This window comes from Eurosta solidaginis, chromosome 4, assembly GCF_040869045.1.
Source record: "Eurosta solidaginis isolate ZX-2024a chromosome 4, ASM4086904v1, whole genome shotgun sequence".
In the NCBI taxonomy this organism is placed as follows: domain Eukaryota; kingdom Metazoa; phylum Arthropoda; class Insecta; order Diptera; family Tephritidae; genus Eurosta; species Eurosta solidaginis.
In genome coordinates this window covers 130,054,955-130,082,593 of record NC_090322.1, presented here as the reverse complement: position 1 = coordinate 130,082,593, position 27,639 = coordinate 130,054,955, and the positions used below count along the sequence as shown (strand labels likewise).

Below are 27,639 nucleotides of genomic sequence, written 5' to 3'. Positions count from 1 at the left end.
ATGTGCTTTTTTCTTCGATATCTGCTCAAAGTTCTTTACCGTTTTTATGTCGCACATAATAATATTATAGAAATTTTATGACCATTTCGAAATGTGAAGGGTGCCACGCCTAACCACAAAAAATCCAAAAATTTTCTTACACATCTGAATCTGTTCGTAGAAGACATTTAAAACACATTTAGGAAAAATATACATGTCTGACATAGGCAGTTCCCGATCTGGCGCCCGAGATATTGTGATTTTACATCTTGTGTAGTGTTCCGAAAAACGACGAAGATGCAGTGCGATAGGAAGAAGGAGTGGGGGTTTGATGACGGGGGAAGCGAAAGGGAGAATTAAAGTTAGTAGGAACTGGAGAGAAAAAGGAACTGGGAGTAAAAAGAAAAACAGAGGACATAAAAGGATTGGTGGAAGGGGTGAGGAAAGTTTGGAAATCTATAAAAGGCAAGCTTCGATCAGAAGAAAAGCTATCTGCATCGGATACCATATGATACAAATTTTTGTAAATGGGCATGGCACCTTCCCTTTCAAACTTGGCCAGAGATATTAATTTTTATACTTTGAGAAAAAATGTTTATAAATGTGTAAAGTAAAACTATGAAAACCAATCTCAAACATGTTTTCGAAAAAATTAAAAAAATTGAGAAAACTGTTTGAAAGCTTCAAACTTTTTATCTAGAGTTTTCTGAATTTTTTTTTAGTATGCGGCACTGTCAGTTTTAGTCAGTTTTAGACGAATAAAGTACAAGTTCTAGATCCCCTAAAATTCTTATTGTTTTTTAGCAATTTTTTTTCGAAGTTGTGTTTTTTTATTTTCTTCTACATATATGAATGGCGCCTAGCTTTAACTTTCGTAAAAAATTTCGAAGTTTTTCGAAAATGTTTTTAAGGTTGATTTGCGCAGTTTCAGTTATAAAATTCATGAAACTGTTTTCTGAAACTTTGGGAAATAAAAAGAAATTGATAGAAATTACGTAAAAATTGCCACTGCTATTTTCGAGTTTGTACCTTTAAGTACATAAATACATATATAAACAAGTAAGGAAGGTTAAGTTCGGGTGTAACCGAACATTACATACTCAGTTGAGAGCTGTGGTGACAACATAAGGGAAAATAACCATGTAGGAAAATGAACCGAGGGAAACCCTGGAATGTGTTTGTATGACATGTGTATCAAATGAAAGGCATCAAAGAGTATTTTATGAGCGAGTGGGCCATAGTTCTATAGGTGGACGCCATTTAGGGATATCGCCATAAAGGTGGATCAGGAGTGACCCTAGAATTTGTTTGTACGATATGGGTATCAAAAAAAAAGGTGCTAATGAGTATTTTAAAAGGGAGTGGTGGCAGTTGTATAGGTGGTCGCTTTTTCGAGATATCGCCATAAAGGTGGACCAGGGGTGACTCTAGAATGCGTTTGTACAATATGGGTATCAAACGAAAGGTGTTAATGAGTATTTTAAAAGCGAGTGGGCCTTAGTTCTATAGGTGGACGCCGTTTCGAGATATCTCCATAAAGGTGGACCAGGGGTGACCGTAGAATTTGTTTGTACAATATGGGTATCAAAAAAAAGGTGCTAATGAGTATTTTAAAAGGGAGTGATCCTTAGTTCCATAGGTGGACGCCGTTTCGAGATATCGCCATAAAGGTGGACCAGGAGTGACCCTAGAATTTGTTTGTACGATATGGGTATCAAATTAAAGGTATTAATGAGTGTTTTAAAAGGTAGTGGTGGCAGTTGTATAGGGAGATATCGCCATAAAGGTGGACCAGGGGTGACTCTAGAATACGTTTGTACAATATGGGTATCAAACGAAAGGTGTTAATGAGTATTTTAAAAGGGAGTGGGCTTTAGTTCTATAGGTGGACGCTTTTTCGAGATATCGCCATAAAGGTGGACCAGGGGTGACTCTAGAATGTGTTTGTACGATATGGGTATCAAATTAAAGGTATTAATGAGGGTTTTAAAAGGGAGTGGTGGTAGTTGTATAGGGAGATATCGCCATAAAGGTGGACCAGGGGTGACTCTAGAATACGTTTGTACAATATGGGTATCAAACGAAAGGTGTTAATGAGTATTTTAAAAGGGAGTGGGCTTTAGTTCTATAGGTGGACGCCTTTTCCAGGTAGCGCAATAAAGATGGACCAGAGGTGACTCTAGACCTTCTTTGTACGATATGGGTATCAAATGAAAGGTGTTAATGAGTATTTTAAAAGGGCGTGGGGCTTAGTTCTATAGGTGGACGCCTTTTAGAGATATCGCAATAAAGGTGGACCAGGGGTGACTCTAGAATGTGTTTGTACGATATTGGTATCAAATTAAAGGTATTAATGAGAGTTTTAAAAGGGTGTGGTGGTAGTTGTATATGTGAAGGCGTTTTCCAGGTTTCGACCAAAATGTGGACCAGGGTGACCCAGAACATCATCTGTTGGATACCGCTAATTTATTTATATATATAATACCGCGAACAGTATTCCTTCCAAGATTTCAAGCGTTTTTTATTTCGCCCTGCAGAACTTTTTCATTTTCTTCTACTTAATATGGTAGGTGTCACAAACATTTTACAAAGTTTTTTCTAAAGTTATATTTCGCGTCAATAAACCAATCCAATTACCATGTTTCATCCCTTTTTTCGTATTTGGTTTAGAATTATGGCATTTTTTTCATTTTTCGTAATTTTCGATTTCGAAAAAGTGGGCGTGGTCATAGTCGGATTTCGTTCATTTTTTATACCAAGATAAAGTCCGTTCAGATAAGTACGTGAACTAAGTTCAGTAAAGATATGTCGATTTTTGCTCTAGTTATCGTGTTAACGGCCATGCGGAAGGACAGACGGACGACTGTGTATAAAAACTGGGCGTGGCTTCAATCGATTTCGCCCAGTTTCACAGAAAACAGTTAGCGTCATAAAATCTATGCCCCTACCAAATTTCAAAAGGATTGGTAAATTGTTGTTCGAATTATGGCATTAAAAGTATCCTAGACAAATTAAATGAAAAAGGGCGGAGCCACGCCCATTTTGAAATTTTATTTTATTTTTGTATTTTGTTGCGCCATATCATTACTGGATTTGATTGTTGACATAATTTACTTATATACTGTAAAGATATTAAATTTTTTGTTAAAATTTTACTTAAACATTTTTTTTTTAAAGTGGGCGTGGTCCTTCTCCGATTTTGCTAATTTTTATTAAGCGTACATATAGTAATAGGAGTAACGTTCCTGCCAAATTTCATCATGATATCTTCAACGACTGCCAAATTACAGCTTGAAAAACTTTTAAATTACCTTCTTTTAAAAGTGGGCGGTTCCACGCCCATTGTCCCAAATTTTACTAATTTTCTATTCTGCGTCATAAGTTCAACTCACCTACCATATTTCATCGCTTTATCTGTCTTTGGTAATGAATTATTGCACTTTTTCGGTTTTTAGAAATTTTCGATATCGAAAAAGTGGGCGTGGTTGTAGTCCGATATCTTTATTTTTAAATAGCGATCTGAGATGAGTGCTCAGGAACCTACATACCAAATTTCATCAAGATACGGACGGACGGACATGGCTCAATCAAATTTTTTTTCGATCCTGATGATTTTGATATATGGAAGTCTATATCTATCTCGATTCCTTTATACCTGTACAACCAACCGTTATCCAATCAAACTTAATATACTCTGTGAGCTCTGCTCAAATGAGTATAAAAATTAAAAACGTAATAGCGTTACTCCAAAAATTTTTGAATATAAAGATATCGCATGCGCGAACCTCGGTGGAAAGCAGCGGAGCGTAACAAAATTCTAGTAGGTCACTTTCATCACACCAAAAACTTTAACACAATTTTTAACATAATTTAAGCACAGAAATACACTGATTGGAGTTTTAGTGAGTAAAAATTAAAATTCTGAACACATTAGCTTAATAAAAAGTGTACAAATAATTATTAAATAACAAATACAGACAGTGGTAGTTTTACAAATTCTGCTGTGGTAAGTGGTGAATGTGACCTACTAGAATTTTGTGAAGCTTGCCTCACACGATTTTTCGTCTATGCAATGTCTCTATATTATATCGTTTCTGGTTACTCGCAGGTTGGTGCTTCTCGTATGATACTCATGACTTCAGCTCAGACCCAAAAGTGAGTATACAAACATATCATGTTTGGCTTCAACCGAAATTAGTTTTCCCTATTGGTTTTTATTTAATTGTGTGTATGTGAAAATTTTCGTTTACCTAGTCAGTGACGGCAAAACTGTTGACATATTTATATATGTATGTTTGCAAAAATATGTTTGCGTTTGTGTGTAATTTGTGTATATGCATATACTAAGGTGTATAGATAAATTTGTTGCTTTTTTTTCTTCGGCTAATAAAAGTCTACGTTTATGTTGAAAAAAAAGTTCGTTTGTTTGCATATATGTACATATGTATGGATGTATGTACGCACCTAAAGGTTGACTATATTTGTTGCGTTGCCGTAGCAGCCATCGTCGTCGCTGCTTTTTATATTGCCGCTGCCGCTGCCGCTGATGTTGCCGTTGAACTTGGTTTAGCATTGCTGGGCTTGAATCAACTTAGATTGGTTGTATGCGCGCGCGACTTCATCAACTCAAAACGCATATTTCAAATTTCAGTTGCTGCGCTCAAGTCGACGCCAATGGATCGTTACTTTCGAAAAATCTCGACAAATTCTTGAATGGCTATAAAACAAAAATAATACAAATTTTTTTTTTGCCGAAAAAATTCCAAAAAGTAAATAACGAAAAAGCGAAAATCAAGTCTTAGCTAGCGTAAATAGTGAAAGAGAGAGTGGACTAAAAACTTTCAACAGTTGCGAATTAGCAAAGTAACAATAAACAAATAGTTTGTGAATTATTGAAACTGCAATTGCAAAAATTATTTGGTGTAATGGATTAACATACATAATAACGGTATTATAAACTAAATTATCTGCAACCAACTAGACATTGAGTATTGTTTTAGTCGTGCATCTACAGAAGATTTACATATGTACATATATGTATGTAAATGGGTGCCTATTTGAATGAAAAGGAAATATAGATAAAAAATTGGAGCATCAATGAGAAAATAATTAACAACTAACTTTGGGAAAAAACCAAAAAGTGTAAAGTAATTGTAAGTTCAAGAATTGGTAATAGTCTGCTCATGAATTTTGCTTGCAAATGAAGGGATGAGGGGGCCTATGCATGTTGTAGGCTAATAAATTCATTTTAAATGGGTACTGTGTGTTTTAATTAAATGAAAATATTTTCCCATACCCATGTTCAAGAAAAAAACAATTTTTTGTTAAAAAATAATTAAATAATAATAAATATATAAGTAAAAAAAATAAAAAAAATAAAAATTACTTAAGAATTTATGAAAAAAAAAACTATTTTAATGATGAATATTGGATAGATTTTCCGTCATCGTCGTTCGAAAAATAACACTGATGATGGCGCAACGTCGAAACTGGTTTGTCTCCAAACCAAATTTGACTAGGGATGGCGGAAAATCATTCCAATATGCAGGAGTTATTCACCCTGTCGGAAAATCAGCAAAACTAAATGAATACTTAAATTAGTTTATATTTTTGAAGAATGGCAAATTATTGAACCATAAAATATTTTTTTAAATTTACATTAAAACGAAAATTAAAAAATTAAAATCAGGCAAAAAATAAAAGATTTTGATATAAAAATAAATAAAAGAATTTAAATGGCTTTAATAATTTAATAACATAAATAATGACACAACAATGACTTTTAATTTAACTTTCTATAAAAAATAAAATAATGTATAAGATATCAAAAATAATTTGAGAAATCAAAGTTTGTATTTACCAACAATTTTGTCAATATAACTCTATGATATTACATATAAAATTATATAAATACAACCCAGTTCTTAGTCCCTCTTAGCTAAAATAAATTTAGAAAATACAAATAAAACTAGTCGCAAAAATCGTATAATGATATAAAGTTCGTTTACTACAAAGACAAAAAAGAAATATATAAATTTACATCACAAAAGAACGAAAATTTAGCAAATCAAAAAAAATATTATTTTTTAAAATAATCTTTTGAAACAATTCTAAATATTTGTGCATAGAGAAATTAAATTAAAAATATGTGTAAAAAAAAAAAAAATTTTTTTTCAAAACAATAAGTATAAAATAAATTTAAATTTAAATTTATAAACAATTTAGTGGCAAAAGATTTATAAAAAAAAAAAATGACGAGAAGGCATGATATTGGCTGAATGTGTTTGTAACAGTTAAGTGCGGGTTCGAATCCCACTCCTGGACGAAAGGGCTTTGAATAGATTTACAAGGTATTATAGCAACAGCTGTTGCCTTGTCCGTACTGATGTCGCGTTGTTTAAAATATTGCCAAATTATTTAATAATAAAATAATTGCTTTATAAAAGAATATTTTCAGCGCGCTTAGGATTAGAAATGAAGTAAAAATTACTAATACAAATTTAAAAAAAAATACATAATGAAATCTTACAACAATTAAAAAAAACATGAAATGTTGAATAAATTTCTAGAAAAATAATTTTATAATATTACAAAAAAATAAAATGTTTATAATATTAATAATAAAATGTTTAAAAATGTGTAACTTTAAACAATTAAATACAAAAGTCCATAGCAAAGCGAAATGAATTCGTGAATTTTTTAAAAATCTCCCTTAAAATTCATAAATCTTCAAAGGCTAACGGAATAGGACAAACAAGAATTGTAGAAACAAGTAAGGAAGTCTAAGTTCGGGTGTAACCGAACACTACATACTCAGCTACAAAATTACAGCTTGCAAAACTTTTAAAGTACCTTCTTTTAAAAGTGGGCGGTCCTCGCCCATTGTCCAAAATTTGACTAATTTTCTATTCTGCGTATTAAGGTCAACGCTTCTACCAAGTTTCATCGCTTTATCCGTCTTTGGTAATGAATTACCGCACTTTTTCCGTTTTTCGAAATTTTCGATATCGAAAAAGTTGGCGTGGATATAGTCCGATTTTGTTCATTTTAAACAGCTATCTGATATGAGTGCCCAGGAACTTACACACCAAATTTCATTAAGATAGCAAGTTATCGTGTTTACTGACAGACGTACGGGCGGACGCGCATGGTTAAATTAATTTCTTTTTTCGCCCAGATCATTTTGATATATAGAAGTCTATATCTATCTCGATTAGTTTATGCCGTTACGGGGTATCGTTATGCGAACAAAATTAATATACTCTGTGAGCTCTGCTCAGCTGAGTATAAAAATGTAAGGCAAGGAAGACCTAAACATTTTAAAACTAGTAAAGGTGTCTATGTTCGGATGTAACCGAACATGAAATACTCAGCTGAGAGCTTCTATCGCATCTTGGCAGCCACGTCACTGCTGAAGGATATATATTCAAGACTGTGTAGCATTTTGTCTAATTTGTAACCAGCATCAATAACATGAACAATGTCAGCTTAGAAATCAAACTAAGAATAAGTCCTGCCAACAGGTGTGTGCCAGGTATAGGCTTGGTCGCAGTGGAAACCATAACCACTATTCTGAATACAAAACTAAAAACAAACTGTTGTATAATGTATATTTTCTTTCATTTCTTGTCCACACCGGGATTTAGAAAATCTTTTAAATTATTATATACATATAGCAGCAGAATACCAAATTTTCAAATACAACCCACTCAGCATTTAGATGATACAATTTTGAATTTCCTTACATATAAATACAATTTGATTACTCTTTCTGACTAAATAATGAGTTGTCATACAATTGAATAAAAGAAATAATCAAATATGAATACTTTTGATGATCAGAAACTGAATATGGTTTTTCAATCATATTTTGGAATTATATTTGAATCAAATGTGTTTACTTTAGGTGATCAAAAATTTATAATCATTTTTAATTCAGCTTTCTAATCTTTTATGAATATATATGTATGTTGACTGAATAATGAATTTCATACTTATTAAAATTTTATTTTTCAATGAAAATCTTATCTTTTTCACATACACATATTTTTTCAATCATGAAGCTCAGAAAAAATATATAAAATGTTTATTATTTATACAATTATACATATTCTTCAAGACAAGAAATAATGTAAATGCTGCTCGGGACCGAAGATTTCCCCAACCATTTCTCCACCCTCGGCTTCCCCGAAAATACATAATAGTTGGACAATACAAAGGTTGTGAGCTAGTTGAACCCCAGGTAAGTGAAACTATCTTGACATACCTGGATACGGCTTCAACATTCCGTACCGTATCGTATTTTAAGATATTGACGATCATAGCTGATGTTGGATGTTGTAGTCGCAGGTGTATATCAGTCAAGTTTTGTTTGCGAGTGGTTCAAATAGCTCACTTCCGCATGCTTTCTTCCCCTGATGAAATAAGATTATTATGTAGTATCTTATTTTGAATTAGATATGAAGAATAAATAAATCATAATCGCAATCGAAAAAGGATGTAAAAATCTCAACCAAAACGATTGAAATATGTTCACGAATATGATCAGAAAATGACTGTGAAAAGCAGTCAAATATTACTCTAAAACAATTATAGCTTAATTTTACAATAATATCAATTATGAATAAAAAGTGTTTCGAAATATGAATCATAAATGATTATTCAAGAATAATCACATTTATGGTACATTTTTATCCCGACGATACAGTTATTTTCGAACAGAAAATGCTTTTAAATTTGAACGTTTTTAATCATCTTGGGGTATGATATTTAAATATTTTTTGATAAAAATTTTCAAAAAATGCTGGCTGGGAAGTACTCTCGTAAATTAGATTAAGGCCAACTACTACTTACTATTAAATTAAAAAAATTATAGTTATTATTTCCCCATTTTTTGGATAAACTAAAAAAAATATTTTATATATTTATATATAAGCGTAACTTGGCGTTAATTCGCCTGCCGCGCGGCGCGGGTTTCGCGTCCGCGCCGTTCCCCGCAGCGCTGACCGTCCATACCAAACTATGTTATCTTCTTTAGATATAAATTTTGGAAAACGCAATAGGACCATCATCCCTGTAAAAATTGTTGGATTACGTGTTCCATTTTCTTCATGTTGGAGTACTCTAACAATACTCCTTTGCAATGCGTTTGCGGACCACCATCAGCCGATCATTGCTCGTTTTTTAACGACCGTGATCACGACACGATGACGATCGAACAGAGTTGCCAAAATAAAAATATTGCATACAAATAACTGATAATAAAATTTTACTATGGCAACTCTCATAAATGCAACTGCGCACTGGTTTTATGTATACATACTATAGTATAGAGAAATATTAGTTTCTTTATTCACGCAAATGCTAAATAACATAAGAATATTCGTAGTAAAAAATATAAAAGTTGTATTGCCCCTCTTCATTTACCTTCATTTTAAATTAAATTCACTCCGATAATTCTTTCCGACACAATTCCTCTTTAGTACTTTGGCATATGATCCTCTATGGGTGCTTCATGGAGTACTACAGTGAAAGTACTTTGGAAAGTACTCTCACGTATGTACTCTATGGAATACTCACAAACAAAGCGAGAGTGGGATCACCTACTCCTCTCCTAGGACATCGCAATGTTAATTGGAGCAAATTTTTTGTATGAATACAGATTAGTTTTGGAATACTCCTATACTCCCAAAGGAGTATTCCTTACATTATTTATGAAGTACTCGCGTTTTTTGAAGGGATGATGTCTTTATTTCCCTTGACAGTTGGAATTACGCCATATCAAAATTATGGCTTTATTTCCAATTGCAACGGTAAATAACGCCATTATGGCCCACCGTGCTAAATATACACAGAAAATAAATGGACCATATGGAATATTAATTTCTTGTATTCCGGCCTTTTAGTTAATATATTCAAAGTATGTTTGAGCTCTAGGCCAATATATACATATGTTTATTAAAATACAGCAAATGTGTTTAAACAATGTATATTTATTTGTCGAATGGTTTGTCTTGCCAATATTTCGACTTCAATCTGAAGTCATCTTCAGGACTGAAAAAAACGAAAAACATTTATAGAGACATTGGTACATACATACATAATTATGCAATTGTCGCAAGTGCCAACTTACACTTATGACTGCACCTGGTCGACTAACTTTATATTTTATATTTTAACAAACAAGGGTAAAAGAACATTAAACACATTAAGAAACATAAACAATAAAATACAGTAATCGTAAACAAATTTGTATACAAACAACAATACATTAATTCTCCAACCGTAAGCGACGCTCACATCAGCAGCAGGTGAACAATTGTGCAAACGAAGTCACACTCTTATTATAAGCCTTTTATGTTGTTGTTGATAAGTTCTCTATAGGCGTAGGCGCAATGGTCTGTGTCTGATTTGAAATTTATGCGTTTGTCACTTGGTGTATTTATTATGTGTAACATTTCAAGTATATAGCGTTTATTGCTGTTTCTCTCATGCTGCATTATTGTTACATTTTCCAAGTCGGGAGAGTGTCCAGTGGTTCTACAGTGCTGAGTTAAAGATGTCTTATTGTCATTAGGGTTGTCACGATTTTTGATATTTGATTTATGTCCGGAAATCCTCGTCTTCAATTTCGATTTAGTTGTCCCCACATATACTTTGTCGCATACGTGGGACCCGTCGCCATTACAATTAATTTTATATATAACGTCCGATTTATCAAATTTCTCTATTCTGCTTTTCGTATTGCTAAAAATCCTCCGTTGCAACGTATTGTTGTATGTGAAAGCTAATTTAAATCTCTCTCTGTCATATATGTTTGAATATTTTATTCTATTAGACAGACCAGATACAAATGTGGTCGATTTATACATTTTCCTTGTATCATTAGTTGGTTTATTTATATTTAATTTTACGAAATAATCTCTTATATAGCTCTGTATTATATGTGTTGGAAACTCATTATTTTCTAATATGTTTTTTATTGCTTTTATATTCTCCTCGTGGTAGACTTCATCACTAATGGCGAGAATTCTTCTGACAAAATTCTTGGCTGTGTTGACTATCGTTGCCTTTTCATGATTCGAGTTATAATTGATTAGCCTACCCGATGCAGTGGGCTTCTTGTACCAATCAAATGAAAGTTGGTTATTCCTTCTTATTATTAAGGTATCTAAAAATGGCAACTGTCCATCAGTTTCGACTTCAACAGTAAACTTGATGCTCCTATTGTATCCATTCAAAATATTAAGCATACCTTCCACGGCATCCGTTTTTACGATGGCGAACAAATCGTCCACATATTTCGTTAATAAACGTGGCTTGTGATGTGAATCTTCTTCGAATTTCTGTAACAATTCTTCCATCACAATATCCGCTATTACAGGAGATGCTGGTAACCCCATAGGCATTCCTGACCATTGCTCATAAATTTTATTGTTGAAAGTAAAATATCTATTATCTCTTATACAGAACCAAACCATATTCATAAAAAGTTCCTTAGTGAGAGTTGTATGGTTCTTTATATCATCCCACTTAGAAGCTATAATTTCCAAGGCATGATCTACCGGGATGCTTGGAAATAATGAGACAACATCAAAGGAAACGAGACTCTCGTCGTCAAAGATGTAGGTATCTTTAATTTTGTTCTTAAAGGCGATAGTGTCTTTTACGTTATATTTAGATGTTTTAGTTATATTTTCAAGGACATTGACAACATATTTACATAACTTCTATGATGGGGAATTGACAGACGAACAAATGGGTCTCAATGGTAATCCTTCTTTATGGATTTTAGGTAAGCCATATAGTCTTGGCGCGATGGCCGTTTTGGTTATTAATTGGTATTTCTCTTTCGTATCGATCATTTTATGTTTAAATAGTTTCTCTACAATTTCATTATTTTTTTCTTGAAGCTTATTAGTGGGGTCTCGTTTTAGTACTCTGTAAGTGGAAATGTCATTAACCATCTGTTGTAACTTCTTTTCATACTCATCCTTATACATTAAAACCGTAACATTGCCTTTATCGGCATTCAGAACAAGTACATTTTTATTGTTTTTTAGGAACTTATTTGTGGAGTGTAGTGTATCTAATACAAATTTATCTCTCACGCTACTTTTAGGCTTTCTCAGCTGATCCCGTATTAGTGTGGTTAGATTGTTCCTCTCAATTTCTTGCTGCTCTTTATCTTGAATAGTTTGAATGCAATCCTCTCCATCTGCTATCAATTTGAACAGCGGGAACTCAGTGCTAGCTATAGGTAAAGAGAATTTCGGACCTAAGGAGAGGAGCCACTGGATGTCTGTCGGTATCTCCACCTTTGTTAATTATGTATGTATGCACCAATGTCTCTATAAATGTTTTTCGTATTTTTCAGTCCTGAAGATGACTTCAGATTGAAGTCGAAATATTGGCAAGACAAACCATTCGACAAATAAATATACATTGTTTAAACACATTTGCTGTATTTTAATAAACATACATATGTATATATTGGCCTAGAGCTCAAACACACTTTGAACATGTGGAATATTGGTAGAGTTATTCCGACAAGAAATCAAAAAATCCAGACGTGATTTCAAACTCGTTTGGCTTGAATCTGTATATTAAATAAATTATTAGCCAACCCAAACGCAAAATAAAGCTTAACTAAATTACTTGCTAATACAAGACAATAAAAATAAATATTTGCTAAAATAAAAGTTTTACTACAAACATGCCAAATTGTTGATGTGGTCACTGAAAAATAAACATTTCATAAAATGGCTAATTAAGAGAAGTGAAAAAAAGCATTTGCGAATTACTAAAAACAAAAACATATGATTAATATAAACAAAGTGACGCTGTTCCAGCTAGAAAACTCTCAAACACAGCCTCGCCGCATCTAATTTAAAAAACCATAAAATTTTGTTTTCAAACAAATTCAATTCGTTGCATGAAAAAATTAGTTAGTATCTACATAACACATACATGCAAACTTAAAACTGTGATTTTATAAAGCTATTTACATACGCAAATAACTACATAGACACTAAAATATACATATACGCTAATACACCTATAAACATCACATATACACACATACATACATATGTATATAAACATTTAAGCGTAACGTTGACTGCAACAAATATTTGTTTGAAATTTTTTCGCCGTCCAAAGCGCAAAACTTTATTCGATTGAATTTCCGGTTACAAACTCTAAAAGGTAATTCGTAACATTTTTTAATTTCAAATTTTCTATTTTTAATTGACTTATTTGTAATTCTAACCTCTATTATGCATTTTAAGTATCTACTTCGTTTTAATTTTCTTCGGCTGCTTCTTACTGCTCGTCAATCGGGAATCGTTCTTTTGCCTTCCGTTTCTAAGCGCAAAACTTTTTTCGTTGCATTTTACACTTTTTAAATTTTTTCGTTCGCAGTTTGCTTATTTTAAATTCTATTGTTGTAGAATAAAATCGTTAATCGGCTTTTATTTGTTTTTTTTTTCAAATTTTTTTTTCAAATCATGCTTTGTTGCTGCTGACAGCATAAGCGTCTATTGTAAACCGTTTTATTTGTGGCAGTAGCAACGGAAGCATTGAATATTTTTATTGTTGTTGCCTGTTTAAAAATAATTTTAATCAAAGAGAGTAGATTAATAAGAGGGGTGAGCATTGTAGAGTCATTCATTCGCCATAAAGTGGAACAGCTGCGTCAGGAATTCACCATACGTTTTGCCCCTGCTTCGTTTTCACCATCAGGATTAAAAAAGTCACAAGCCTGGGCATTCGCGAAGTTTTAGTGATATAAATTGCATGGCGCCAGCGCTAATGCCGGTGCCAGCTCAGTGGTAGCTCATTGACGCAATGACTCCAAGAGAATTTTTGACGCTTCTCAGCAGTGAGTGCGTAGTACATTTTACTTGCGCTATTGAGTGAAACGATTGTTGTGTGTCAAGCACGAGTTTGGTGTTATTGGCGCTACGGGCAATGATGACAATGAGCTGATGACGGTAGCGCTAGTAGTTCAGCTTTTCAATCAGAGAAAGCATTGATGGCCCATGTAAATTATTATGGCTTTGGCTAATATTGGTTGTGACTTTGAACCAAATAAATGCTGCGGACATAACAACCGGTATCATTTTCGAGTTTTATATTTTGGATTTAATGCACAATTAATATGGGTGTGTTTGAGTAGCCAAATAATAACAGTAGCATTGCTAAAGTGCTGCTTAGTTGATGGAATTTTGCTCAAGAACGTTATGCGCTGTCGTAAAAAGTAACACTGCTGCAACTCGAACACACCCTATATTGAGCAAATAAGAAACAAATAGACAATTAGCTTAGGGAACGTACCCAAATTACGTGACCCCTTTAGGGGGGGGGTTACTTAGGTATTACACCTGGTCACAGGGGGGAGGGGAGGGATTGGGGCTTTGTCACGTAGTCAATAATCTCTAGAAAATCTTGACAATTTTTTGTGGAATTTAATTCGCTTCAAAAATTTCCATGAAAAATCATCAGAAAAACGTGCACAGTAATGCAATGGACGACGTGTCTCGCGTGCGACCTCTGCATGTCCTCTCCAGGAGACCAAAAGAGATCTTATGTATCGTGGAGCAAAGCGCGGAGTGGATAGACATCGAGGCTGTCGACGAGGAAAAAATAATCACGTCTGAGGAAACTCCTGATGCTACTGCTCCCATAATCTAGGATGTATCCCAGTGGCTTGATGCTGGAAGCGTATTCTTTATAAAGTAGAATTAGATGAAAAGAAATAAAAGGGAAAAAGACTTTATAAATTAAGTTGTTGTTCGAATATGTTTTTAAATACATTTTTCTTCTTAATATTATTAACTTGTAATTATATGTATGCACGCACACTTCGCGTAACGCCGCGGGTGCCGAATTAATAAAAACAAATTTAATGAAATAATATTTCCTTTAAGTTAGCAAAAAATATTTAAAATCATACTTATGATCTTCTACGTGAAAACTAAGGGGAGGGGGGGGGGGGGTCTTAAAATATACTACAGATGGTGACCTAGAGGAGAGAGGGGGATAAAAAGTTGTAGAAAATGGGTCACGTAATTTGGGTACGTTCCCTTATTTTACAAATCGCTTGGCTGAGATTTTAAATTGTTGATTTAACTTAAGCTGTTATGCCAATATTTTTCAGCCAGCTTATTTTCAAATAGGTTATTTTTCCAAAGGAAAAATAAATTATAGAGTTATACAGCCTTAAAAAATCAGCTATGTTGAGGCGGACAGCATAGCAAAAGGGATGGTAAATTCCTAATACAGCCGTCCTACAATTTCCACAAAGTTTTTAGACTCTACAATGCACCATCTTATACTACAAAAATGTTGCCCTTTTATTATAAGCACTGCTTTTTTTGTGCACCACTGGTTTTGATACTCTTTAAACATTTTCGAAAAATTTTTGTTTTCGTTTTGAAGTCCATATGAGTGCAATAAAGTGCTTCAGTTTCAAGTGTCTAAGATCCATAACAGCGCCCATCACGTCACTATCATCAGCAAAATCAGGATAAAGGTCACAAAACGTGTCAAAAAACTTGTATGGTGTGTGTGGAACTTTTCGAGATTCGCTATTATATTGTCGACTTTTGTTTTTTGTTTTTGCTCGACGGATAACAATCTTTGAATATTGCCATATGAGAGCCCATGTGATGTTAATGTATTACAATCAGTAAGGGGCATGAATCAGCATCCTTCACGATTATTCGTATTATGTCAATGTCATTTCTTGGCCCAGCATAGATTGGTATTGAAAATGAGCGAAGTCGGATGATAACCACGCCCCCTTATTATATATATAACATTTTGCAAAACACAAAAAACCTCATTATTTAATAAATAATACACATAGAATGTTGAAATTTGAAGTGTGGACTGATATTGACACTATTGGTAAAAATTTGAAAACATTTTTTAAAATGGGCGTGGCACCGCGCCCTTGCGATAAAATCAATTTTACAAATATTATTGTAACGAATTTACTGCAAATCCTCTTATGTGCCCTTCTGCTAACGTTCGAATCACTAAACTGTTGAATAAATAACTCCACTATTCAATAATGCAAAATGGCCTTTTTTAAAGTTCTTCACAATAACACTACTATTGATCGCCAGATAACGTCTTAAATCAAACTGATTGTAACGCCTCTACTGTTGCTGCCTTTTATACTCTGTGATTTCCTCGTTGCATCTTCTAGGCGCTTCCAGAATTTACTTAGTTACTGCCATATAATTGTAACTACAGATGCACGTGTATAGCTTCTCATATGCGCGTGTATTTGGGAGCGACACTTCCACAATTACAATTGCATACTTTTGGGAGCATCTCAGATAAGATATCTGCATGAGTTTGTGCGCCGCCTCTCCGCTGCGAAAAAAGAGCTTTATATCAATGGTATTTCATTTCCCCCGTGGATTTATAACAATAAATAGTAAACACTTCAAATTTTAAAAAATGGGCGTGGCACTGCCCCTTTTTTGACTAAGCAAGTTTCTATGTTTCGGGAGCTATAACTCGATGAAAAACTAGTTCAGAATAGAACCATATGTATATGTATTATTGCGCACTTGTAACACTATTAAGCACACAAAGCAAACAATAACAGCATTTCAAGTGTACAGCTGGGTAGGTAATGTTCGGTTTCACCCGAACTTAGACTTCCTTAGATGTTTTATTTTATGTTATGTTGACAATGCTCCCGCTCTTCAGCGTGATATTGGCAATAATCAATTATGCGTAGGCAGTCAGTATTGTTATTGAGATATTTTGAAGTGTTGTCTTAACCTAAATTAAAGGAAAACATAAATAATAAGAAGGCAAAAAAATTTTAAGTACTTCCTTTATATAATTGTACCAGAAGAAATGAAAAATGTCTCTTAAACAAAGAAATAATCTTGTTGAACTTTTATATTCAAATTTTAGCATAACAACTGTACAATTTTTTATGAGGAATAAAATTATAAAAATTGTATCAAAAGTCTATTTATTGCACTCTACTCTACGTCAATATTTTTGTTCCTGATGAAAATGTTTACATTGGTTATGTTAAAATTTGCATATCTTTTGATCCTTTTATATAAAGCAAGTGTGTACTTAAATTTTTTTATCATTTTCTCCTTCTCATGCATTGTCAAGATGACCTGAATTATGTGTAGGGTTTTATGTTTCTAGCTCAATGAGTATTTACTTATAAATCGATCGCAATATTCCACAATTCTAAATGAACTTTTTAATACCCCGAAATGTCTCGATCCCTGTCCCATCTGGAAAACTCTTTTATCGTAAATATTACAACCCAATAAAGCCCGAAGTTTGGTTCAATGTTGCAAGTTTTAGAGTTGTAGGTAAGTTAATTAAAACTTGTAAACAGCTCCAGGTTCGGACGATTTTTTTAACTTTCACGATCCTTGGAAAGCTAGCGAAAACTTTTCCCTGATGTTGCATCGTTGTGGGTTTCTGAAGTATGTTCTTAGTTTCAAGAATCCAGCTCTACGGGAAGTTACTCAAATATCGGTCGCAACATTCCACAATTTGTAAATAGACTTCTTAAATGTTTATATATAGAAATCACGTGTCACTATGTTTGTCCGCGATGGACTCCTAAACTACTGAACCGATTTTGAATTTGTTTTGCATCCCGTGTGTAGTTTGATCTATCTTGAAATATAGGATAGGTTATATCTCAGTTTATATTCGCAATATTATTTTATTGCAATTTTTTTTAAATGTTTATACGTAATAATAAAATGTTACGTATATGCAGCGGCACTCATATTTTCAGGTGGTGCGGATATACTTCCGAGTAATTGCTTGGTGTTTAATTAAACAACCTGCTTATCAATAAAAATATTACAGCGAATGATATCAAGTATAGCACATCACCAGGCCCGTCGAGAGAGGCGGGGGGGGGGGGATTACCACCGGACCCGGGGTTTCTGAGGGGCCCGCGATTTAGAAGTACTAAGACATTTTTTTTTAATTTTTTTTTTAATTCAGGAGAATCTTTAGTTGTTCCATGTGCAATTTTTAAGCCGAATTTCAAAAGCAATGAATATCTGCATTTCGTTTTAATATTATAGTAAAGTGTGGGACCGTGAATGCCTAGACAGTGTTTATACAATATGGATATCAAATGAAAGCTGTTGCTGAGAGCTCTAAAGTAATTTTCATTGTGATATTCCATTTAGTCGCATCAACCTGGCAAAACTGATAAATATGCATGCAAAGCCAAAATGGAGACATGAATTAATAATACCCACACCCACCCGATTTGCCTGAAATTTGGTATATAAATTTGCCTATATTAGTGTTTACGATCCTTTTTTCCGACCAGAGACGGACTGGGACTGGGATTAGGACTAGGACTGGGACTTGGACTGGAACAAAAGAAATAGACTGAGAGAGAGATAGAATGAGACGAAGATGGAGACAGATGAAGCGAAAAAGACGGAGGAAGGAGTGAATAAAAGGATTAGGAAAAAGTGAAGAGGGGAGGGCAGAGTTAGACGGAAAAAGCTTTTTAAAATATATGCAGGTAGGCCAAATTTAGGGCAGAACAACGTCTGCCGGGTCTGCTAGTATCTCTATATATCTTCATCCCTGTCCCATCTAGAAAACTGTTTTATCTTAAATATTACTACGTAATTAAGCCCAAAGTTTTGTTCAAAGTTTTAGGCCACTGGGTTATTGGGAAGCTCCTTAAAGCTCGAAAGCAAAACTTCCAATTCGGACTTTCCTTAGAATTTCGAGGATCCATGAACCACATAGGCAATTTTTTTCCCTAATGTTGAATTGTCATCGTGTTCCGATGTGTGCTTCAAATTTGAATTCTCCAATTTCGTATGGAAATTGACGAAAAGACATCAAACGAAACGAATATAAAGGAAGTAAAAAGTGCTTCGTACAGTGTAACGCGACAGTTAATACTCGCAATCACTTTTCATTGCCTTTACTAATCATTTTTATACTCAGTTGAGCAGAGCTCACAGAGTATATTAAGTTTGATTGGATAACGGTTGGTTGTACAGGTATAAAAGAATCGAGATAGATATAGACTTCCATATATCAAAATCATCAGGATCGAAAAAAAATTTGATTGAGCCATGTCCGTCCGTCCGTCCGTCCGTTAACACTATAATTTGAGTAAATTTTGAGGTATCTTGATGAAATTTGGTATGTAGGTTCCTGAGCACTCATCTCAGATCGCTATTTAAAATGAACGATATCGGACTATAACCACGCCCACTTGTTCGATATCGAAAATTTCGAAAAACCGAAAAAGTGCGATAATTCATTACCAAAGACGAATAAAGCGATGAAACTTGGTAGGTGTGTTGAACTTATGACGCAGAATAGAAAATTAGTAAAATTTTGGACAATGGGCGTGGCACCGCCCACTTTTAAAAGATGGTAATTTAAAAGTTTGGCAAGCTGTAATTTGGCAGTCGTTGAAGATATCATGATGAAATTTGGCAGGAACGTTACTCCTATTACTATATGTACACTTAATAAAAATTAGCAAAATCGGAGAAGGACCACGCCCACTTTAAATTTTTTTTTTTTTAAAGTAAAATTTTAACAAAAAATTTAATATCTTTACAGTATATAAGTAAATTATGTCAACATTCAAAATGCAACAAAATACAAAAATAAAAGAAAATTTCAAAACGGGCGTGGCTCCGCCCATTTTCATTTAATTTGTCTAGGATACTTTTAATGCCATAAGTCGAACAAAAATTTACCAATCCCTTTGAAATTTGGTAGAGGCATAAATTTTATGACGTTAACTGTTTTCTGTGAAAATGGGCGAAATCGGTTGATGCCACGCCCAGTTTTTATACACAGTCGTCCGTCTGTCCTTCCGCATGGCCGTTAACACGATAACTTGAGCAAAAATCGACATATCTTTACTGAACTTAGTTCACGTACTTACCTGAACTCACTTTATCTTGGTATAAAAAATGAACGAAATCCGACTATGACCACGCCCACTTTTTCGATATCGAAAATTACGAAAAATTAAAAAAAATGCCATAAATCTATACCAAATACGAAAAAAGGAATGAAACATGATAATTGGATTGGTTTATTGACGCGAAATATAACTTTAGAAAAAACTTTGTAAAATGGTTGTGACACCTACCATATTAAGTAGAAGAAAATGGAAAAGTTCTGCAGGGCGAAATAAAAGCCCTTAAAATCTAGGCAGGTATTACATGTATCCAACAGATGATGTTCTGGGTCACCCTGGTCCACATTTTGGACGATATCTGGAAAACGCCTTCACATAAAGAACTATCACCACTCCCTTTTAAAACTCTCATTAATACCTTTAATTTGATACCAATATCGCACAAACACATTCTAGAGTCACCCCTGGTCCACCCTTATGGCGATATCTCGAAAAGGCCTCCACCTATAGAACTAAACCCCAGGCCCTTTTAAAATACGCTTTAACACCTTTCATTTGATACCCATATCGTACAAACAAAGTCTAGAGTCACCCCTGGTCCACCTTTATTGCGATACCTCGAAAAAGCGTCCACCTATAGAACTAAGGCCCACTCCCTTTTAAAATACTCATTAACACCTTTCATTTGATACCCATATTGTACAAACGCATTCTAGAGTCACCCCTGGTCCACCCTTATGGCGATATCTCGAAAAGGCGTCCACCTATAGAACTAAACCCCACGCCCTTTTAAAATACGCATTAACACCTTTAATTTGATACCCATATCGTACAAACAAATTCTAGAGTCAACCCTGATGCACCTTTATGGCGATATCCCTAAATGGCGTCCACCTGTAGAACTATGGCCCACTCCCTCATAAAATACTCTTTAATGCCTTTCATTTGATACACATGTCATACAAACATATTCCAGGGTTTCCCTCGGTTCATTTTCCTACATGGTTATTTTCCCTTATTTTGTCTCCAAAGCTCTCAACTTAGTATGTAATGTTCGGTTACACCCGAACTTAGCCTTCCTTACTTGTCATATCTGAAGTTGAGTAGCAAATTCTATTAAAATGGGAACATTTTTATTCTGCCGCCCCAGTATTAAAGGCATGGCAGTTGTTGATTTTGTATTACTATTATTAAGAGTTCCGTTTTCGCAGGCAACCTCAGAAGCTTTGATTATTGTTTGTCATTTATGGCTGGAATAAATTCATCATAAAGTTAGAATACTGAATATAATTGTTTTTTAAAAATTTCGTGCCATTAACCCTATTCTGTTTCGAAATAAAATGGTCACAGTGCACGATAAATATGTTAAGATATTTATTTGAAAAGCAAACATTTTTTTGAAGCAAGGCAAATAAGACTTTTGTAAAAAAAATATAAAACAATTTTTTTGCGCACGCACAAAAGCACGCTGTTATAAATATGTACCGGATGGACGCAGACAACAAAGTCAATGCTTTCAAAAGACACAACCTCGAAGCATTTGAGTTCCATTAGAACGTACGTCGATACCTGTTGCAAAAAAAAAAAAAAAAAAAAACATTTAAGCCCAGAGTCAAAATGCATTCGAATGTATTACATATTTTTCTAAAATGCTCATATTTCGTACCCAAAGTGCAACCTTTAACGGCTCATAACCCACTATTTGTTTATGGTTTTCTATACATGATTGCGTACTGCAAGTAATCGTGCGTTCAATATGCATATTCGTAGTATTGCTTGCATATATGTATGTACATTAGACTGTTTTCAAAAAACTTTTTTTGGAACAGGCTCAAAGTTTTTTATCTGAGCAATCTGTTTATGAATAAACATATTTATATATATGAAAATCAAGTTCTGTGTGTGTGTGTTCCCTATGGAAAGGTATTTCCCACACTTCAATCACCACCAAATTTTGGTTATAGGTTCCTTCGATCAAGACGAAAGTTTTTCATATTTCAGAATTAAAAAATTTAGATACAATTTTTTTTTTTCAGTTTCACGTGCGCCACTGGTTGGTGCGACAAATTTTGTGTCAGCAAAAGTTACTCATACGCCATGTACGTACTTAAGTACAGAACTTTTGTTTGGTCATGGCATTGAATTTACAAAAAGTTAAAGTGATTGCATTGAGTGATTTAAAAGTTTTTATTAAATTTAAGCATTCCATTGTAAAAATAGCTGTCTATATGAGATGATACACAAAAATTGTGCAGCTAAAATATTTTGATTAAGTATGAATTGTGTATGACAAAATGAAAGTTTAAAAATGAAGCAAATAATGATAAATTAGAGGAATGAGGGATCTAAGAAAAAAGAAGAAGATAGGTAGAAGGTGTATAAAAAGAAGAGGGAGAGATAAGAAAATTATGAAAGGTAATAATGAGAAATATTGGGAGATTCATTTTGAAGAAGATCAATAAAATCTTATATACTGATTGCTTGACTTTGAGTAACGGGAAGGAATGCGTTAAAATAAACCTTCGTATTTAGATTAGTATCTGCCAACGCCGGGTACCGTGCTAGTGTATACTATATGTATATACGACTGATCTATCCGATTTTTTTAGACAAGAATACATGCCGCATACGAATTCATTTGGTGCAATTTGAAGCTTCTAGCTGTTAAAATGGGACAGAAATTACGAAAAGCTTCTTATTTGAACAATCAACTGTATGGGATATATACATACATACTATATATGCTACCGATGCCTACGATTTTTTAGAAACATTACATACATGCCGTATACGTAATCATTTGCTGAAATTTGGAGCTTTTATCTGATAAATTGAGATATATATGATAAAAAACCACTTGTCTAAAAAATCGGCAGTATGGGGGATACATATTCTATAGCGGTGTGATCAGTCGGCTCCGACAAATGCCTAAACGGACACCAATATACGTCTGCTCACCAAATATTATCAAGATATTTTAAAAACTGAGGGCCTAGTGTGCGTTCAAACAGAGAGACCGACAGACAGACACACAGACATAGCTAAATCAGCTCGTTATTAGATCATCATAATAATGGTATGCTTATTGGTGGGTCTATCGCTACTTCTTTTTCGGTCATCGGTTCACTAGAGCAGAGGCTCATCATCATCATCTTCGGGGTTAGATGTGAATCCTCGTAATTCTAAACCGGCATGACTATGAATTTCCTTGATGGTAGCTGAAACATTTATAACCTCTTCCACTGTATTCAAACTGTTTTCAAAAGTTGTATTTCTTTGCAAGCTAGTGAAAATAAAACACTAGGTAGATTAGCGAATTGCATAGGAAACAGCAGGACCGTGTAAGCTCTTTTGATTGGCTAAGCGGTTTGAGATGAAATCGCTTAAGCAACAGTCGACCAAAGAAAGGGCACTCTTGAACGAGCAAATCAAATTTACATACGAATATGCAGATAAATGCAAACGCAACAAGGTGGCGGCAGGGTGACATAATTACCTACAAACAAACACACGCATTCCATGTATTTTGTTTTTGTAATTATCTGGTATAATGTCAAATACGCACTACGCAAGAAGTAATAACCATAATTAAATACAGATAGTAAAATGTTTTCTGTACCATTTGGATACCTCAATTTGGATTTGAATAAGTTTTGGTTGAAACGTTAACTAATCATACTTAGTATTTATTTATTATGCTATTTGAAAGTTCATGCGAAAGATATAAATCACACACAAAATTTTTGAAAATTAAAAGTAGTAACTGATGTCGTGAGCTTTCATATGAAAGTCGTTTTTCACCCCAAAACGAAACTTTAGTTATATTTAGAAGAAAGAAAAAAAATTTGGTTAGTCTAATGTTCACGCAAATATATATTGTCTATATAAACATTGATTGCAGGTATTTCAACTTAATTTTTTTTCTCTGCAAATCTCGTGTTTGTTGATGTTTATTTGTGCAATAAACATTTTCACAGATGCTAGACAGAATGCGTTTTCACAGCTGTTTAGCTGAATTTCGGTGTTAAAAAGTTCAAGGCAAAAAAACGTAAAGGTTTATTGTAAAAAGTTGTTGTAGAAGCCACACTAACGATATAAAATTTATGGCCACAATGGAAGCCATATAATCGGAGATTAGAATTTTATGCTGTGAACTATCATATTTTATCGGCACCTTGAAATGTTACTTATTGAGTTCTACTAATTTTACTGTTGTTGTTGTAAATTCAAATGTAGGCTCAAGATTCATATTTTGAATGCGATTGAATGCTTGGTTTCGTAAGCGATTTTCCGATTACTTGCTGTGATTTAGAAGAGGCTTAGATGTTATTAAATTTTTAACTGAAATTTGACCATTTGGTTCATGTCCACTGCACAAGTGTTAGGATGTCCGATGTAACTCTTTTTTGCTTACCTACGCGAACCTGCTGGATATGCATATTCTAAAAAGAGGAGCTAAAATTAGAGCTGATATGCAAATTCGTCTAATCTGTTAAAATGCAATTGAAAATGCTATACAAGTTACTCATACGCCCCGATTATAATGCCAAGCAGTGCTACCAAACTAGCAAATTTCAGCGTACCATTCGGGGGGGACTTTAAAACTAATCGAGAATGTTTTCAGAACAATTTCGGGATCAGTTCGGGATTCTGTTGGAAATCATTCTGTGATCATTTTTGAATTATTTCAGTATCATTTCGGGACTATTTTGCGAACACAGTTAGACCATTTAGATATCGTTTCGTGATTATTTCATGATTGTTGTCAAAGAGGTCGATATGTGCCCAGAGGGGATTAATGCGGAGCTTCTCTTCCGATTTGCGTCGTGACCCTTTTAGTTTTTCCTACAAATTGGCGCTGCGCAACCTTCATATTTTACGTCAAATCCGAACGGCGATGCGTTTTTACTGAGAAGATTTTCATGGCTGACTTAAAGAAAAGTTAGCTGATATTGCTTTTATATTTTGGCTTTTTTGAAAGCAGGTGCGCTTTAGCTGAGAATTTTTTCGGAATGATTCCAGTAACTTTACTGGATTTTTTTAAAAATCATTTTGGGATTATATCGGATAAAATTAAATATCGTTGCGCCATCATTTTGCGATGACTTTAGGACCATTAAGGATTATTTCGCGGGTAGTTTAAGATTATTACAGGCTCATTTCGGGATAAATTCGGGTTTATTTCAGGATCATTTCTGGATTGTTTATGGATTAAATTCGGGACTGTTACGGGATCCCTTAGTACAACTTCGGAATGGTTTCGCAATAGTAATAGTAATGGTCCCTATTTTGCGAGAATTGGTGAATCACTTCAGTACTATTTCGAGATTGTTTCTTAGGATCAATTGGAGTTGTTTAGAGGTTTCTTTCTGTAACACATTTGGGACAGAAGTATGAATTAATATAGGTATATACGGGAATTCCTTAATATAAAAATTGCATTGTACGCTTAGCTAGGCTACGTAAAGGTCGTTCATAATGGATCTTATCTTTAGAAGTTAGTATTTTTTTTTTCAAATTTCTTCACAGAAAAAAATAAATGTTGTTCTTGGACTCTTACCAACTCTTTTGTGACCATAACCCGACAAGTCAAAATCCTGACATAAATTTCCCTGCAGTGAAAATGGTAGACAGTCACGCAAAGCGATAATTTCGAACTACCGGAGCCTCCTCCAAACTGCTGGTAATTGGATAAAGAGCAGGTATTTTGGTAGCCACACTTGTACGTTTTAATCTATGCTTAATGTTTTAAATTAATCAATAAAAGAGAGCGACTATCTCAGAGCCACTTACGAATGAGCCAACTTAGAACGCTTTAAAAAGGTTCGCAAAGGGAGGTAATTGCGATTTCACAAGACATCACAGTGTTAAACTTTTTGTGGTTTGCTGGGTTGAAGACAACAAACAAGTTTTGTTTTAATAAACGGATAAGCTTTGAGTTCATCCCAGAAAACTAAAAATAAGTACAAATTGGCGCAACTAGAATAATAAAAAAATTTTAAGTTTCAGTTGAGAGTACTACGACGGGAAAGATTTTGATTTGGAACCGTCTGTTAACATGATAGTACTGCAGGGTTGCAAAGAAAATGTCGACCAAATATGAATGGAAAAATAAAAAAATGTCGCGGGTTCGAATTGAGCTCAAGGCCTAACAATAATTATTTTATCATTGTTAGTTACTATCGCCTAAATTGGAATTCTGTCATCCATTAAATTAAAAAACTAAACATAATAGTAGCTCTTTAATACCTAATTTCCATAAAATAAGCTGTGATGACCTTTGATTTTAAAACATACTATATAAGAATACGGTGACATAAATCAAAAATTAAAAAGATATTAGTTTAAAAGTTTAATATAAGGTTATTTGTTATATTGAATTTCAAAAGTAAAAGTTAAATATTAAATATCAAAAGAACCTGCAACTAAATTACTTACTTCCTTTGTTCTAATTTTAGAATCGACTTACTTAAAATTTGCATCATCTTGTAAGAGTAGAACGAATTCTAATTGATTGAAATAATACGCTTTGTTGAACAAACAATTATATATAGTATGTATTTAAATACATATTTTTTTAGCAGATGAATAATACATAATTTGTTTATTAGATTCAGAAATGCCAGTCCTACGGCGTAGAAAGTTACTGCAAAGTCTATTAACTTTATTTGAGTTTATAATTTTTAGTCTTTATTGATGAATTAATTCAAAGTGATCGTGTGCGATTTCGTTAAAAATGCGAGTAAAGCACTAAATAGCGCGCAAGTGACTGAGAATTTCATTGTCATGGCCAGAGTCTGAAAATAAACAAAACGAATCACTTCATTGTTTACTCTTTACGACTTTTGGTATACAAACTCAAAACAAATTCAATAAATTATTATGGCGAAGCTTATTGTTTAAGATGAACCGCACTTTTCGGAATCGTCGTCTGTGTAGATCTGACAATCTTAGAGTAACCAAGTTATTCCTATCATTACAAAGTAGGGGTTTCAGTTTTTCTTTAAAAATACTTCTAGTAATACTCTGGACTCATTAAGTCTATGTGAGGTCTTCTCGGAACGGCAGGTTAAACTCACCCTTACCTTGGAACCAAATTAAAGAACAACTTTGGGGTTTTATTTCTGATATTGATGACTATAGATGAAAGCATATTTGCGCTAAATTTTTTTAGAAAATGAGAAGAATATTAGTTCCTTCATCCCGGGTACTCTAACGAGCATTTTCGTGTTTATTTCGATGTTGTTGTAACCTTTAAAGTATTCTTTCAAAACAATTTCGGCATTGTTTTCGGTTGTATTGCGGGATTGCTGACAGAACTATTTCGGACTCTTTTCGAAGTTATTTGGAGACCAGTTGATTTTATTTTGGGATCAATTTAAGGGTAGGTTCAGCGCTTCGCATTATTGGCTGCCAGACAAGAGTTTATCGACTGCTAATTGGAATATTATCCTATACCGCCGGCCTTTGTCAGGAAACTTTTGGGTAACGCCCGATTTCAGAAAGTGTTTAAAAGCACCCTATCTCGAAGTCTTGTTGAAGAACGCCCTATTTGAATTTAAATTCAATACAGTTTGAGAATAGCTGATGCATTTATGATAATAATTCAGGCTGCCGAGCTAGGGTCATATTCAACTCAGCTGTCGACGCATGGAGTCATGATGCTCAAAACAGTCGTCCTCTGCGCGCTTCTTACGCTATGTAAACTCAGCTCGAACTACCGTATAAAG

General features: G+C 33.9%; 2 protein-coding genes across 6 annotated transcripts in view; both read left to right on the top strand.

Moving 5' to 3' along the window:
* The window catches only part of LOC137250331 (uncharacterized), a 316,174-nt gene that overhangs the window by 211,232 nt on the left and 77,303 nt on the right, over nucleotides 1-27,639 (top strand). The gene's annotated exons all lie outside the window — the stretch shown is intronic.
* The window catches only part of LOC137250327 (probable peptidoglycan muropeptide transporter SLC46), a 52,015-nt gene that overhangs the window by 1,511 nt on the left and 22,865 nt on the right, over nucleotides 1-27,639 (top strand). The window contains exon 1 of one of the 5 annotated variants that reach the window (XM_067782932.1): nucleotides 4,546-4,748. The exons of 1 other annotated variant lie outside the window; for it this stretch is intronic. The gene's annotated coding sequence lies outside the window, so the exon portion shown is untranslated. Of the gene's footprint in view, nucleotides 1-4,545; nucleotides 5,133-12,978; nucleotides 13,186-27,639 lie in introns of those variants that run through there. 3 more of the 5 variants (XM_067782931.1, XM_067782929.1, XM_067782930.1) reach the window with 3 other exon arrangements.